This window comes from Danio rerio, chromosome 16 (genome assembly GCF_052040795.2).
Source record: "Danio rerio strain M-AB ecotype USA chromosome 16, GRCz13ab, whole genome shotgun sequence".
Taxonomy (NCBI): domain Eukaryota; kingdom Metazoa; phylum Chordata; class Actinopteri; order Cypriniformes; family Danionidae; genus Danio; species Danio rerio.
The window spans coordinates 22,043,833-22,061,013 of NC_141036.1; the positions used below are offsets into that span (position 1 = coordinate 22,043,833).

At 31.6% G+C, this 17,181-nt stretch overlaps 1 long non-coding RNA gene across 1 annotated transcript; it reads left to right on the forward strand.

Annotated features, from left to right (window-relative positions):
- LOC141378075 (uncharacterized) lies at nt 1-13,323 on the forward strand. Its single transcript, XR_015511271.1, has 3 exons — nt 1-454; nt 4,991-5,075; nt 11,572-13,323. It is a non-coding gene; the product is annotated as an uncharacterized LOC141378075 (long non-coding RNA).
- The last annotated feature ends 3,858 nt before the right edge of the window (nt 13,324-17,181 follow it).

Sequence of the window (17,181 nt, forward strand, 5' to 3'; positions counted from 1 at the left end):
GATTTTGTTTGGCTCAATGAATCACGCATGCGCAGTATTAACGGTTCACCGCTTCTCAATGCAACGTTGCTGTTCTAATAACTAAATGAGATTATATATTGGATTATTTAGAGTCAGAGGGGGTATTAGGCTTGTTAAAAAGTAAGTAGTTGCTGGATAAGTGCTTAATGCAGACGCGAATCGTTTCAAATGATTCAGTTCGATTTGGTGAACTAGTTCAACCGGTTCACTTAGAAGATCTGGTTAAAAAGATTCGTTCGCGATCGCGATGCAGAAATAAAACCCATTATTGGGCACAAACGTGTTAAAGTAACACTTTTAAGTATCTTTATTTAATGCTGTCACCGTGCTGCTGTCATGTCCGTCCACTGGCTGTTTTTGTCGCGGAAGCAACAGCGAGGATGACTGGAGGAGAGCCGGCTCGATCTGGTCAATGGCAGCAGGAGACACTGAGGTGCGAAAGGGTCAAACACAAACACCTAGGCATACAGTATTATGTATTAAATACATTTACAAACACGAAAACGAAGGAGGTTTTTGCTATCATTTTAGTTAGTTTCAGTTAGTTTTGTATGTACACAGTTTCAGTTAGTTCTAGTTTTTGAAAAAACTCTCGTTTTTATTTTTATTTCAGTTAACGACAATTATTTTACATTTTAGTTTTCGTTTTTTCGTTGGTTTTAGTTAACTATAATAACCTTGCTTTGCATCATATAAACCCAATCAAGCCTTAAAATTACACTCTGGACCAACTATTATGTTTAGGAATGTATTGAAAAGGGGGAAACACGTCAAACTTAATGACACATTTGAGGGCTCATGCTGAAAGGCAGATGAATGTGCTGTCTGACAGCTCATGACATCATGTCACTTTCTGAGTACATTCACATAAGACACCAATACTCCAATATTAGGAGTTTTTCTTTCCGCTCACCATGCGGTATCAAATTCCATTAAAACAGAAGTCGAAAGTTAAAAATGAAACACCTGAAATTGCACGAAACTCTGGAGAAAACGCTGGAGAGCCTGGTGATGCGACATTAATTGTTTTATACTGAAAATTTATACTCAGCCTTCAAAAAGCGCTTCCTTGGCCATATTTCTTTGCATGTTGAACACATGTCGGCCACAACAGGAAATAAAAAAAAAACAGCAACTGTGTTAATTGCGTACATTTTTTAACACGTTAATTATTTCAAATTTTAACGTTAACGCACTAATTTTGACAGCACTAATTTTTATATATTATTTATATTAGTATATATAGTATTTATAACTTGAAACTGACAAAAAGTAATGGTTCATCAAAAATCTGATATTTCTTACATTAACTTTTTTTTTTTTTTGTCCATACTGTTGCAAGAAAAAAGTTTACTTGCATGAAGCGAGAAATGGTTACATTAAGTATTTTTTAAAAGCCTTGATGTTCATGTGTCCACTGTAAGACAGACTGTCTATAAATGGAGAAAGTTTAGCAGTCTTGCTGTCCTCCTTAGGTGTGGTTATCCTCTCCTGTAAGGATGACTGCAAGAGCACAGCATAGAACGCTCAATGAGGTGAAAAAGAATCCTAGAGTGTCTGCCAAAGACTTACAAAAATCTCTGGCACATGCTAACATTTTTGTTGTCTAATCTACAATAAGTAAAACATGAAACAAACATGAAATTAATGTGAGGACACTGTGGAGGAATCCACTTCTGTCCAAATAGTTTGCAAAAAGCACTTGGATGTTCCATAGCAAAACTGACAAAATATTTTGTGGACAGATGAAACCAAAATTGAGTTGTTCGGAAATAACATACAACCCTTTGTGTGGAGAAAAATAGTACAGAATATCAACATTAAAACCTCATCCCAACTGTAAAATGGGCTTTATAGGCCATCATGGTTTGGGGCTGCTTTGCTGAATTCCAAAGTTTATCAAGACATTTTGCAGGAAAACTTGAAGTCTGGTAAACTGAAGCTCAAGTGAGAATGTGTAATGCAAAAGGACAAAGACCCAAAGCATAAAATTAAATCAACAACAGAAGGGTTTCAATAGAAGAAAATACACCTTCTGCAGTGGCCCTGTGTTCTGTCCTCAACCAGATTGAGATACTTTGGCATGACCTTGAGAGAGTGAGAGTGAATGTTCCAAAATCCTTCCTGACCATTGCGCAGGTCTGATACAAGTATTATTATATTAATTGCTTTATTTTGACTTGCCACATTTTCCTGCTTTTATTTAAAGTCATGATTTATCGCCCTGAAACCATTGACTATCAGTCAATGAATGTAGTGGCACTGACTGACGGACTAAGAACAAATTTAGGGGTAATTTTATGACTTGTTGATGGGTTTGCATTGTTTTTCTTTCTTTCTTTCTTTCTTTCTTTCTTTCTTTCTTTCTTTCTTTCTTTCTTTCTTTCTTTCAATGTGGTGTGGAGGGTGGGTGCTCTTCTAAATTTGACACGTATGCATATCTAAAGGTTTATTTTTCATTGTCACTTCTCACCCATCCTCCACTCTAATAGACCTTTACCAACACCAAATGTAGGCATCTTTATCAATTACTGTTATTTGATTTGAGAGTAGCACAATGTTGCACGTCATTCCTTGCAACATCAGACCTGCCAACAGCCAAACCCACACTGATTCTTTGATGTACAGTGTAAGCGTGACAAAAAAGAACACACTATCTCACACCCCCACACACACATAAATACACGTGTTGAGGGGGAGACGGCAGGCGTGATGACATGTTAAATTACCCTGGTGATGTATGGTTTAATGAACCCCCTTGTGTTGATCATGCTCCACATTAATCAGCCGGCTCCAGCAGATTCCCTTATTTTCTCAATGCTCCCCTGATAAACTGCAATTTCATTTAACCTTGGACAGCAACTTTAATAGCTTCCACAGGACAACTGTCAATACTTGCCTGGGTATACAGTGATTAAATTGCATGGCAAGGAGACCGTCCTGACTTCCTTCATCAAATCCCTCCCTTGTCCCTCTTCTCTTCACTTCTTCCTCAATGTGATTTTTACTTATAGGATTTGTTCACTTCCAAAAGAAATAATAAAACAAATACTGATAAGTTACCCCATTGCCTTTGTCATACTTCATTTTTTTCAATCAAAAATAAATAGTTGTATTTTTAAGAAATACTTGCAGGATGTTTCCCACTATAACAGATGCCTAAGATGCTTTAGTGGTTTGAACTTCCAAATGTTTTTTTTTTTTTTTTTTTTTGCAGCTTCAAAGGTTTCTAGACCATGAAAAACAAGGAATAAATGTCTTAGTGGAAAAAATAAGTGTTTTTTGAGCACAAATGTTTGTCTTGCACTAACTCTGTTTTCATATTAAAAAGATGTACTTTATAATCACTAAAGCTTGCATCCCAATGTTTTTTGCAAGGTCAGACTCATATTCCTCATCATTAAAAGCCTTTTGAAGCCATAATTAATGTTTAATAAGATTATATTATTAGCTGGAATAAAAAATAATAATAATATCTTAAGACACAAGGGGTGAGTAAATTACCAAAAAAATTAATTCCATATGAGGGAATGCTTTAAGATTGGAGGAAAAATTAACATTTATTTATTTATTTATTTATTTATTTATTTATTTATTTGGATTTATTTATTTGGATTTATTTATTATTTTATTTTTTATTGGATGGATGAATGGGTGGGTGGGTGGATGAATGGATGGATGGATGGAAGGTAGAATGGACAGATGGATGGATTTTAAGTGTGTTTTGCAGGGGGTGACGTCATTCATTTCTCATGTATCCATCAAGAGCAGACTTTCCTCAACACTCAGACATTTGCCCCTGTCTTCAATAGCTCTATAATTAATGTGTTATGAAATTAAGTTCTAATGGTTTTTCATGCAAGAATTTAGTTGTTTTAACCAATTCTGTGGTTTATTTATAAAAATGTTATAATGTTTTATATATATATATATATATATATATATATATATATATATATATATATATATATATATATATATATATATATATATATTTTTTTTTTTTTTTTTTTTTTTGAAAATGTGGAGATATTGACCTCCGGTGATGACGGGCACCCAACACTCATAAATCCGTCTATAGGAGGCGTTCCTCGACTAGTCATTCTGACTTTTACCCTGACTTTGAATTCATTTTAGGTGTACAGTCTTTGGTTTCATGAATCAATTACTTTTGTTATAGTTTATGTTTTGGCTAAGCACAAAGTTATGTTCAATAAAAATTATTTTATATTTCCATGGTAACCTTATGAAATTAAATAAAGGTGCAGTGCACCCAAAAATTAAAAACCAGGGCACAGTTTTATGATTATTTGTTTTTAATTATTAAATCGTAACACCATGACACTGAACAGTCTAAAGGAAACTGTTTATACTTCACAAAATAATTTGTTAAAAAAATAAATCTGTTTCACAGTCATTTGCAATTTTGTGCTATCTATTGCAGTTTTGTCATTTGCAGTACTGAATTTAGATGCAGAAGAACTGATCCCCCCCAATTCATTGTAAAATCTACAGTAACATACTGTTAACCATGTACACAGTATGGAAATGTTGAGGATGGATAGATGGATGGATGCTCTGATGTCCCAATATTCAAAAGACATGCGCTATAGATTAATTGAATAAGCTAAATTGTTCGAAGTGTATGAGTGTGACAGAGTGTGTATGGGTGTTTCCCAGTGTTGGGTTGCAGCTGAAAGGGCATCTGCTGCGTAAAACATATTCTGGAATTGTTAGTTGGCGGTTCATTCCGCTGTGGCAACTCCTGATTAATATAAACTATATTTTATTGATGGTATGTGCTAACATTTACACATCTTTTAGTGAAAGAACACTACAGGATGACCTAAGAACATTCCCTATTAGCTGGGTTGATGCACTTACAGTACATGTTGAAAAGCTTTGTAATCCCTGTGTATACATTTCTGAATTAAATTGTTTCTATACCAATTTTTGTTCTTCAATGCAGGATGGCGAATTCATTTGATGGTGCTAAAGGATCTAAACTGTTGATATTCGCAAGGACTGTGTAGCATCTTTCGGTGGGCTTTCTGGTAAGTGCCTGCTAAAATGGATAACAGACATTTTTAACATAAACGTGAAATATTTAATAAATTTCATACAAGACTTGTTTTGAGTATATAGGAGCATGCCATTGTTGCAGTAAAGAAGAGTGCCCAGTGTCTGCTGATCTAAGCACAGTTACAGTGGTTTTTTCAGTCTGTGACATCTAAATTCTCTTCTTGTCAACTGGGCACAAATTATAAGCCAAGAGACATCAGCTGACTGATTAAAAATAAGTGTCAGGCTATGGAAGGACAAAGGAATGTCTGTGAATAAAAACGAAAACAAAAATCAATACACCTCTCAAGTGAGCAGCATAGAAAGTATAAAACATACTTAAAGGACATCAACTATAACGCTGTTAAATACTAAATACAGTTTGAATTTATGATCATTCAGATATTTTAAAATGTTTGCACAATCTAAGTCAGAATGAAATGTAGACCGAGCTGAATCTGGCACAAATATAATTTATCATAAATTAATTATCTCAAAGTATATTAGATAATATTAAAAATACTCATAATGAATAATGCAGTGCTCTATTTATACAATATTGCAATGTACTTTCTGAATAAAAACTATTCTGTTACATGTTTGTATAGTAATATGTATTTTTTAATAATTATTTGATAATGTGATAATGATAATGTGTTTTATTATGCAATATTATTAATATTTCACAATGAAGTTTATATTAAAATTTTCATTTTTTGATTAATTTAAATGATTATTATATTAAATAATAAGTAAGTAAAATAAGTATTCATTATAAAGTTATTATATAAAATTATAAAATAATTTGAAAAAATGTAATTCCTTTAAAACCTGTTTTAAAACATTGTAATTAGTTTTTAATAATTTTCAATTCTTTGTTGCTTTTATTTTCTTGTTTCTTTTATTCTTGTTTCTGTAAAGCTCTTTGAACTACCATTGTGTATGAAATGTGCTATATAAATAAACTTGCCCTGCCTTGCCTATACTTTTATTATTATTATTATTATTATTATTATTATTATTATTATTATTATTATTATTATTATTAATATTGATGAATTACAGTGGTAAGTTAAATTCACAACACATGCATTGCAATGCATACAGAAATTTCATTGGGAAATTTTTAGAAGATTGTCTATAAACTCATTCTAAATAAATTAATAATTTATATATATTTTCTAGAATTTAAAATTTATCATAAGCATAATGATTTTATTGTTTAAAAAAATATTTTGTGTATTACATGTTAAATTTGATACAATTATTTTTACATTTTATATTAATTGCACAATGTATGTCATGGAATAAGAATAGTTAGTTTTACAAATTCTATAAATTATTTTATTATAATATTATGTAAAATATTACTGTTAATTTGCATTGCAACAATGCATATAAATTATTGTATACACTATTACAGCTTAGTATTGAATATAATTTTTTTTACTTCCCCACTTGCTGTCCAGAACCTGAAAGCAAATCTATTTCCAGATGATTTAATGTTTTAACTAATAATAAATAATAGTTTAACCAAAAATGAAAATAATGTCATAATTTATTCATGCTTTGCTTATTCCAAACCTGTTTGACTTTGTTTAGTTCTGTTGAACATAGAGAACCATACTTAAAAAAATAGTCCACTCAACTTAAAAATAATAGCTAAATTTTTGCACTTTATTTAATTATCTATTTTTAACTTAATTTTTTTTGTAGATTGAGTTGAACTTAATCTAGGCTGTAAAAAATCCATAAAATATATGGAAAAAAATGGCAAAAATGTGTTTGCCAGAATTTATCATTGAACAAATTATTAAAAATCATAAAAGAAAATTTAAGGTTGTATGGTAAATGTCTCTATTATATTGTTTTGAAATACCAAAATGCACAAATGAAATCTTTGTCCCTCAGAAAAAACACAACCATAAGCAAGTGTAGATACTAAAGTCATTTGACCACTGCTCATCACAAACAACGTTTTCCCTCAGTCAGTGACACACACATAAGGTGCTTAGTCCCATTCACACAACTACTAAACACCCTCACACTAACATATTATATTAAATACAAAATTAAAGTAATGCAATAAAAGAGTAGATATAATGCAAAACTCTGATGACTCATTTGCGCTCAAGTGTGCGCCCATAGATGTTCTAGTCTAAATAAGGAGGCGTGTTGAGGCGCATTGCTGGTGCATTACTATTTTGAGAAACTTTAATAGATTGTTCTAAAGACCAGAACAAAGCCGGTCTAAAGTCCAGTGCAGAGCGGGTTAGTTATGCGCCTCGCTTACACATTGCTTACTATAAACATAATGTACAGCAATACGCAAATATCTTTACATATGAAAAATAATTAAAACATTAAAGATTTATATAGGATATAATAAGGATATATATATATATATATATATATATATATATATATATATATATATATATATATATATATATATATATATATATATATATATAGAATATAAATATAAAGGATTAAAATATTACAAAACATTATTTTCTAGTCTACATAAATTTAAAAACCATAATTTTATGCCTTCTTCATCTCGTTTTTTTTCCCAGTTCATTCATAACACTTTGGTTTTGAATAATGTTAATATTATTAGCAGTATTATTTATTATATGCATATTTATATTTGTTTTATTAAAAACAAGCCTAGATTTGCCCACCTCTCAGGTTTTAGACCATATGAGGCACAGCATGTGTATTTGGTCATAACTCAGTTTTTTGACCACACTTCGTTATTATTGTTCATTTATGCATTTGCTGGAAATTATAACTGAATTTAGAAATAGTTTTGAAACAGATCTTTGCGCTTAATAAACAAAATTAATTATTTATAGGCTAAAGGATATCTGTGCGTACAAGAAGTTTCCTTATCCACAAGAGTGAAAGCTAAAGTAAAAAATGAGGAGGCTCATCTCTGATTCTCGTGCTGTAGATGCTCTGTTTAACTGTTTTCTTGCTAGTAAAATGCTCAGTTTTTCCACCTACAAAGTCTGTCATGTAAATAGCAAATGCGCTATGGCGCGGCGCAACTGACTCTTAAAAGGAATGGGAAATGATACTCTGATTGGTTTAATCTCAAAACACACCAATAACTTAATAAGAAAATAAGCTCAACCCTTTTAGACCATGCGCCACAGTGCAAAATGGATTTTTCCATCTTTATATCAGCAAAAGTGGATTCTGACACGCTTTTATTGCGTTTGCGCCCTGCGCTTTGCACTTTGCGAATGGATCGTCAAAATAGAGCCCTAAGACTTAGGCCCCATTTACACTGATATGTTTTAGTTTTAAAATGCTTAAGTTTCGCTAATGTTGAAGTTATACTTATTGAGTTATAATTTTAATAATCAATAATAATTATAAAAGTATAAAATAATAAGTTTATACAATATAGGAAATAAAGGCAAGCAATCGGTCAAATGTGCAGAATCAGTGTACGTGGATACAGAAATTATTAGGTATATTTACTTATCTGGAGAAGAGATCTAGTGGCAGATTTAAGGAGGACTGGCTGACGTTCGGCTGCTCTCAGCCGGGCAAGTGTGCCCAGAGCTCCCGCTGACTGCCTGGAGCTCAGACGTGAGAATACACTGAAGCAGCTTTTAGCGCATGACAGTGTGTGTGTATATGATCACGTGATAAGTGTTTTCAGAGGGCTAGTGTGGATGGAGAACTTTTCAGAAATGCTAGACGAAATGCCAGGTTGAGCGTGGATCATTTGCAGTTTTAAAACTAAAACGTATTAGTATAAACAGTGACTAGTTAACACTGAAACACTCAAAATGTACCATGTTAAGTTGAATCAACAAATTCAGTAACTGCAAGTTGTTTTAACTTTCAAAATCATTTTCAAACAACTAAAATGTGGAATAGTTTGTACATCTATCCTACACTCAAAAATAGATTTTCGCTGCTTGTTCGAACTACTTATTTAAAATGAGTTGACACAACACAATTTTTGAGTTTGTTGGTGGGACAGCTTAATTGTGTTATGTTCAATCTACTTACTTTTGTAAAAACTATTAATTTAACTTTATGGGTTTGTGTTAGAACATTGTGTGGAACCCAGAATTTTTACAGTGCATTCGGAAAAAAAAAAAAAAAATACTATGGAAAACAATAATTACAGGTTTTCAATAAAAAAATAATAAAATAAAATAAAAATAAAAAACTATTGAAACTGTTTGGAATAAGTAAAGTATAAGTATCTTCATTTTTGGCTAAACTGTCCCTTTAAATCTCTCACAAGTTAACTACTACTAAGTGTAATGATGCAGGGCCCCTGTGGAAATTAGTTTCCAAACTAAAATATTTTGTCACAGTGACAAAGAAGAAAAAAAAAAATAAAACCGCTGCTATTGTGTCACCACAATGACATAATGAGGTAGGCAAATACTTGTCGGTGGCCGTCCTCTCTTTCTGTAGTGCTGACAGGCACACACTCTGCTCTCCAGTCTGCAGAGGATGGACAGAATGGGCAGTTATACTAGATAATTACTCAGACTGGAGGAGTCAGGCTGAGTCTCAGCACTTTACTCACTGTAGAGCTGTCTTTCACGCTGACTGACCTGCGCAAGGGACAGCAGGCAAACACTGACACCGTCTGATTGGAAATATGTTGCATACAGTACAGTCAGCGACTGTATGATCTGTTTGAATACATTTTCAAACAATTTAGCTCTAAACCATTAAATATGTTATTATTGTGTTGGACTGTTATCTTCAATTCAATGATATCTATCATATTACAAATGTATATATTTAATATATTACTGAACAACATTGTTGGTTAAAGATACTTTTAAAAGTATTACAACACAATGTTAAGCCTATAACTTAATCTATATATATATATATATATATATATATATATATATATATATATATATATATATATATATATATATATATATATATATAATAAATACTTATATAATTGTAATTACTTTGCTTAAAAAGTAAATATGTAACACATTTAGTTACTTTTATTATTGGCTTAACATTGTAATATATTATTTTAATTAGTAATGATCAGCATTTTATCTGTAAAAAGTTTAAGGAGCAAAATATGTACTTTGTTTATTTAAAATTTGCAAGCTGAGGTTGTTATTTTAAGGAGCAAAATATGCTATAGTTTTAGTTTGTTTGTTTATAAGCTTGTAACTTATAATGCTATTTTAAGAATTCACATCACCTTAGTTCACTCCCCACATGGAAAGAAAATATATATGAGGATATATGTGCATATATGAAACCTATATGCAGTATATATGCACATATATGATAATATATATACTGCAAAAATGTGTATATATGCCACATATAGTCAATATCGAGGTGCATATGTGCAAATGCAGGCCTAATAGGTCTCCTGTATTGCTTGTTCATATCCACATATAAACCCTTTGTTCATACATAATTTGTCTCCTATATAGCTCATATCTCACTTTGGCAACTGTCATAGGCCTACACGATGCCTTGACTAGTTCATATTTTCTATTATCAAGGCAATAACTCAGAACTAACTTTAAAAAAAGAGCAAAAAACGTATGTATGTGCCATTTAAATTTGGTATCACTTGTAATTGGCATGTTATGGATTTTAACTATATGGCAAATAAGTGAGAGGAGATGGAAAGCTATGATGTCTACACGTTTCCTGAAACATTTACAAGGTCAATTCTTTCTTTTATGACGATAGTGGAAAAGAAAGATATATAACACAATGGTTTGTCTTTTGTTCTTCTTTCCTTTATTGTTGTTTATTCTCTTATTTTTGTTCTTGTACTATATTAATTTCTTGTACTATTTGATTAAGTAAATAAAAAAATATTTAAACAATGTTGTCCAGCAGCTGTATTTTAATAATTTTACTTATAGGTGAATATATATGTACCCATATATGTGCATATATATATACCCATATATGTGCATATATATATATATATAGGAAAATGACAAAATTTATATATGTCATATATATATATCAGAAACCTATATAAAAACCTATATTATACATATATGTTTATAGGTTCTTTCCATGTGGGTCAATTTGTTTACAACTGCTGACCAATACTGTTCAAAGGGGACCTGTTATGCAAAAATCACTATTATAAAGGGTTTAAACATAGTTGTGTGGCAACAGCAAGTGAATCTAGTCAGCCTTTAATATGTATTCTGCTTTTCTATAATTCCACTTGATAAAACCAGTCTGTAGAAACACTTTAATTGACATTCTTGCTTTGTGCTTGTCATCAGAGGGGGAAAGCTCTGACCAATAGTGACAATCTCTCCCTCATTAGCAGCCATTTTCATTTTTTTACTTGCTTTAGATAAGGTCAGCGACTAAGAGGCATTATAAGTTAAAGGATGTACAAATGAACACGGAACATCTACTTCTGAGTCACTTCTTTTGACATTTTCTGTTCACAGAAATGACGTTAATACTGTTTTAAATCTGCAGATATGCTGATGCAGGAGTTTGCAGCGCTGCCCTGTTTGTAAAAGAGGGATGGGAGCACAATCTCCTTTGAATTTAAAGCGACAGTCACCAAAATGGCACAATTTTGAAACAAAGCCAATGAGGCCAGTTTCAAATAGTCATAAAAATATTTGTGGTGTATTTTGAGCTGCATGTACAAAACCTCTAGAAACATAGAATACTTGTTTTACATCTTAGCGGCATAGTAGGTCTCCTTTTAGGAGACTGACTGAAATTATATTTTAAGAGGTTACTTGTTGTTGTTCAAAAACATACCATTTATTTGTTTGTTTGTTTTTTTGTACTGTTAAACCGCATAAACACTTTTCTCATTTAATGACAAACATTTTTTTTATCTTTCATTCTTTTAGTTTGTTTTGTTGATTAGTTTGCTTGTTGTTAACTGGTTGGTTAGAATATTTGCTTTACATTACAATGATATTTATTTCAAATGGACTGTTTAAGGAGTTCAATGCTCCTTTTGTCATGTATTTTTACAATAGGGTATTTGCATGAGGGCTTTTTATTTTCAGTAAACTGGGACAAAGACTTCCGGTGAATAGTATGCAGTTACAAAACTGGCATGTTTAAGGTCTGTTTCCTTTAAAAATCAATGATCTCTACTGCCTGATTGATATACAGTTGAAGTCAGAATTATTAGCCCCCCAGTTTATTTTTTCATTAATTTCTAAACACATTTCTAAACAAAATACTTGTACTAACTTATTTATAGTAAATTATTTTTTTTCTTTGTCATGATGCTAGTAAATAATATTTGATTAGATATTTTTCAAGACACTTCTATACAGCTTAAAGTGACATGTAAAGGCTTAACTTTGTTATTAATGTTAACTAGGAAGGTTAGGGTAATTAGGCAAGTTATTGTATAGTGATGGTTTTGTTCTGTAGACTATCAAAAATATATAGCTTAAAAGGTCTAATAATTTTATCCTTAAAATGTTTTTTTTTATTAATAACTGTTTTTATTGTAGCTTAAATAAAACAAAAAAGTATTTTTCCATAAGAAAAAATATTATCAGACATACTGTGAAAATTTCCTTGCTTTGTTAAACATAATTTGGGAAATATTTAAAAAAAGAAAAAAAAAAGGGGGGGGGGGGGTCTAATAATTCTGACTTCAACTGTACATTATAATGTGGGTCTCAGAATGTACAATAAGCACTGTGCTAAATTCCATGTTTTTCACACCATGTCTTTAAAATATAAACATTTATTTTACGCCAGTATTTTCAATGAAGTTTTTTGTGCCTGCAAAGCACATGCATGTAAAAAGTCTTTCAGCCCGTTTTACGCTTGAACTAAATGAATGCTGAGGTCTTTTTAACTGATTGTAAATTAATTACATAACAACATCCCCAAAAGTTTATCAGCATGGGAGAAGTACTAGCTGTGCATATACCCCTTTCGTATGCTGCAGTTGCATGCTTCTTAATTTCTTTACTGACACCCAACTTGTTTGTTTGCATTTTTATTTTTCCAGCTTGGTTATTTGTATGTTATATATTGATAACTTACAATGCTTTAAGTACTATTTAAGTACAGTAGTTACATTCTCCTTATCGCACCCACATTCAGAACATTACTCATTGTTTGTTTGTTTGTTTGTTTGTTTGATTAATAAAATTTTCCAACCTGCAGTTATTTTAATGTTTGTTCATATGCAATATGAACATAATAAATCAGTTCATTGCTGCATGCTAAATTAAATTCTGGACTAAAAAGGCTTGATTATTTAGCCTGAAATATTTAGTGTATATTATATGTGTAACAAAATGCATACTACTGTACATCCAATGACTTGTACACATTAGCAACTCAGCTAACTTTGCAAGCTACACTGAAAACAGTTACACTTTGAATCAAATTTAAAATACAGCTTAATTATTTTGCTTTTTCTCAATATATAATTTAACTTTAGTTCAAACTATAACATTTTATTTCATCAAAAATTTCAACAGTATTTCCTGTAGAAAGTCTTATTTGTTTTGTTGTTTTGTTTTGCTACATTAAAGCAGATTTAATAATAAATAAATAAATTAAAAAAAAAAAAAAAAAAAATATATATATATATATATATATATATATATATATATATATATATATATATTTATTTATTTATTTATTGTTGTTTTTTTATATGCTGATTTAAAGTAAAATAAATTACTTTGAGAAAAACTAATTTTTTAAGTGTACCTAGGGGGTAAAGTTGGTTAAAGGTTGGGGTTGGGGGGTTGGGTGATTCGGAAGACTCACACCTTACTGACAAAGGTCCAGAAATTTTTACAATTATGAAATCATTTGTTCTATTTTGGCTGCTATGCCATCTAAAATAGTAAAAATAACCCATGAAAAAAGCTTTAAGACCAAACGAAGTCCTGGTGAGATCAGTTTTGGCCAATGCAATCAACTATTTTCCATGAATCCAACATCCAGCTGTGCACAAAAAACATCTGACATAAGGAAATTCATCTTTCATTATTGTATTGTTTTTAAATAGAGAAAACATTTGACAAGTAACTTTTATTCTAAATCTTGAACCTTAATCTTGAAACAAAACATGAGCAATAAAAAAAGTTTGAAGCACTTTTACAAGAGAGGCTAGAAAGTATGTAAGGCTCTAAATGATTATTATTAATATTATTAATATTAGTTGTAGTAGTAATATTCATTCATTCATTTATTTATTTTCTTTTCGACTTAGTCCCTTTATTTATCAGGGGTTGCCACAGCGGAATGAACAGCCAACTTTTCCAGCATGTGTTCTATGCAGCGGATGCCCTTCCAGCTGCATCCCATTACTGGGAAACACCCACACACTCCCATTCACACACATACAACATACACTACAGTCAATTTAGCTTATTCAATTCACCTATAGCCTATGTCTTTGGACTGTGGAGGAAACCGGAGCACCCAGGGAAAACCCACATGAACACAAATGGCAACTGACCCAGCCGAGGCTCAAGCTAGTGACCTTCTTGCTGTGAGGCAACAACGCTACCCACTGCTCCACCATGCTACCATTATTATTATTTCATTCATTTTCTCTTTGGCTTAGTCCCCTTATTCCGCCGTCGCCACAGTGGAATGAACCGCCAACTTATCAAGCATATGTTTTATGCAGCGAATACCCTTCCAGCTGCAACCCATCTCTGGGAAACATCCATACACACTGATTCACACTCATTCACTTGGGACAATTTAGCCTACCCAATTTACCTGGACAGCATGTCTTTGGACTGTGGGGGAAACCGGAGCACACAGAGAAAACCCACGCAAAAGCAGGGAGAACATGCAAACTCCACACAGAAACGCCAAATGATCCAGCCGAGGCTCAAACCAACGACCTTCTTGTTGTGAGGCACTACCGACTGCGCCACTGCGTCTCCATTATTATTATTATTATTATTTATTTATTTATTTATTTATTTATTTATTTATTTATTTATTTATCATTATGTTAAAATGTTTTATCATTCAAATGGCCTAATTCTGATTAAGGACGGTAGAATGTGCTGGCTAGTTCGTTATATTTCTAATAAATAACAATAGGCTACAGTTTCTAATTTAAAACTTTTTTCTAATGATATATGATGTAATAAATTTGTATTTTAAAAATAAATATTTGTCATATTTCTACTATTTAAATTTTTAGAAAATGTTTTTGGTACATCAAAAAATTGGTTGTGATGACCATCCAACAAGCTATACACTCAAAAAAAAAAAAAAAAAAAGATTGCTGCTTGGTTAAACTACCTATTTAAAATGAGGTGAAACAACACAATTCTTGTCATTTCTTTGCCCAATTTATTTGTTTTATGTTCAGTCCACTTATATTTGTAAACCATTTAGTTAACTTAAGTGTTTTGTGTTGGGACAACATTAAGGAACTGTGTTGGTCCAACTAGGGGATTTGTAATTCCCAAAATGCTTTGTGTGGGATTGAACTAAGAGAGGGTAATATTGATAATAAAAGTATTCTAAGGTGTTTAAAGTTAATAGAAAAAGTTTAATGTTCATTTTAGTTTGAAGATTTGGAAGATTTTTATGTAATACTTAGAGTTTTAAGATTACCACTTTGCAGAAGCATGCTTCGGAGCAATAATTGTCTTAAAATTAATTCTGAGATCAGGCTCAATCAACTGTACATGTAAATCATGAAATATGCTTAAAATGGCTCTTTTAGTTTCTTGAGGATAACTTCAAATACAACTAAGAGATGTTGAAATGTACATCACAAGATGCTACATGATTTTATTAGACCTTTGAGTTTAAGTTAAATAAAAATACAAATGAATTAAATATTTTATTTTATAAAATCACGTTGGACCAACTCAACTGTATTTAATTATGTAATTAGTTTTTTTTATGCTAAACAAACTTATTGGATGGAAATCCTGCCCTCAATTAAAATGGGTACATCAAATTAGTTTTTTTTTTTTTTTTGAGTGTAATCCAGCTAAAAATAGTGCTTAAAATGTCACCCAAATGCAGTATTTAAATCTCATAATTAAATAGAAAATAATGCTAATAATTGTAAAAAGGTTCACTTGTTGAGAAAAAAAAGACCCTCCCTCTGACAAGGCTGGCTACAGGCCTGAGACACCATACTTTTCACTTAACCCAATATAAAAATGTACTTTGTTTGACAGACACAGTTTATCTCATCATCAGTGTATGAGCTACACTCAAAAACAATTCCTGTCTTTCTGTCTTTATAATTGTTAAAAAAAGCTTTAATCTTTAGAATATAAACACTACTCAACTAAACAAAACTACAATTTAAAATAAAATAAAGTCTTTACAAAGATACAACACCTGTCTACCCAACACACACACACACACACACACACACACACACACACACACACACACTCCTCATGTCTCCCAGCCAAAGAGGCTCCTCTCCAGGCTGACAATAACCCAGAGGCAGCTGGTCGATCGATACCCGACAAAAGCTTGGAGGCTGGGGCAGTCAAAAGATTGTTAACTAGCCATTTCATCTCGGAGACATTTAGATGATTGTTCGTGCTCCAGTGCCCTCCTTCAGTGCTGGCACACCTGTGCAGGGGCCCTTACAAAGCCTGATGACCCCTTACAGAGATCTGCTCGTCTGCAGTGCAGGACGCTCAACTGTGTTTACATGCATGGCTGGACGAGCAAAAGTCATAGATACTGTATTTGACAATGCTATGATGCGGTTTCGTACTTCGGATAAAAAGGAGATATGTTAAGGCACTGGAAATGGGCTCTGTGACATTAATTTGTTTTTCATTTTTAATTGGAAAATGGAGCACTTCCTTTTATTCTGACTCCTGATTTATGATTGTGACTTCCACACTTTCAGATAAACAAGCAAGCAAAAACATTATTTATTTGAAAATAAAATGTGTGTATATTATAGTTGTTTTCTTAGGAATTATATGTACTTAAAAATCAAACTTTCACATGAAAGATTATTATTATTATTTATTATTTATTATTATTATTATTACATTTGTCTTATTCATAACATTTTAATTTATAATAAATGTATTAAAAATGTATTATTATGCTTGTCTAAATTTGTGT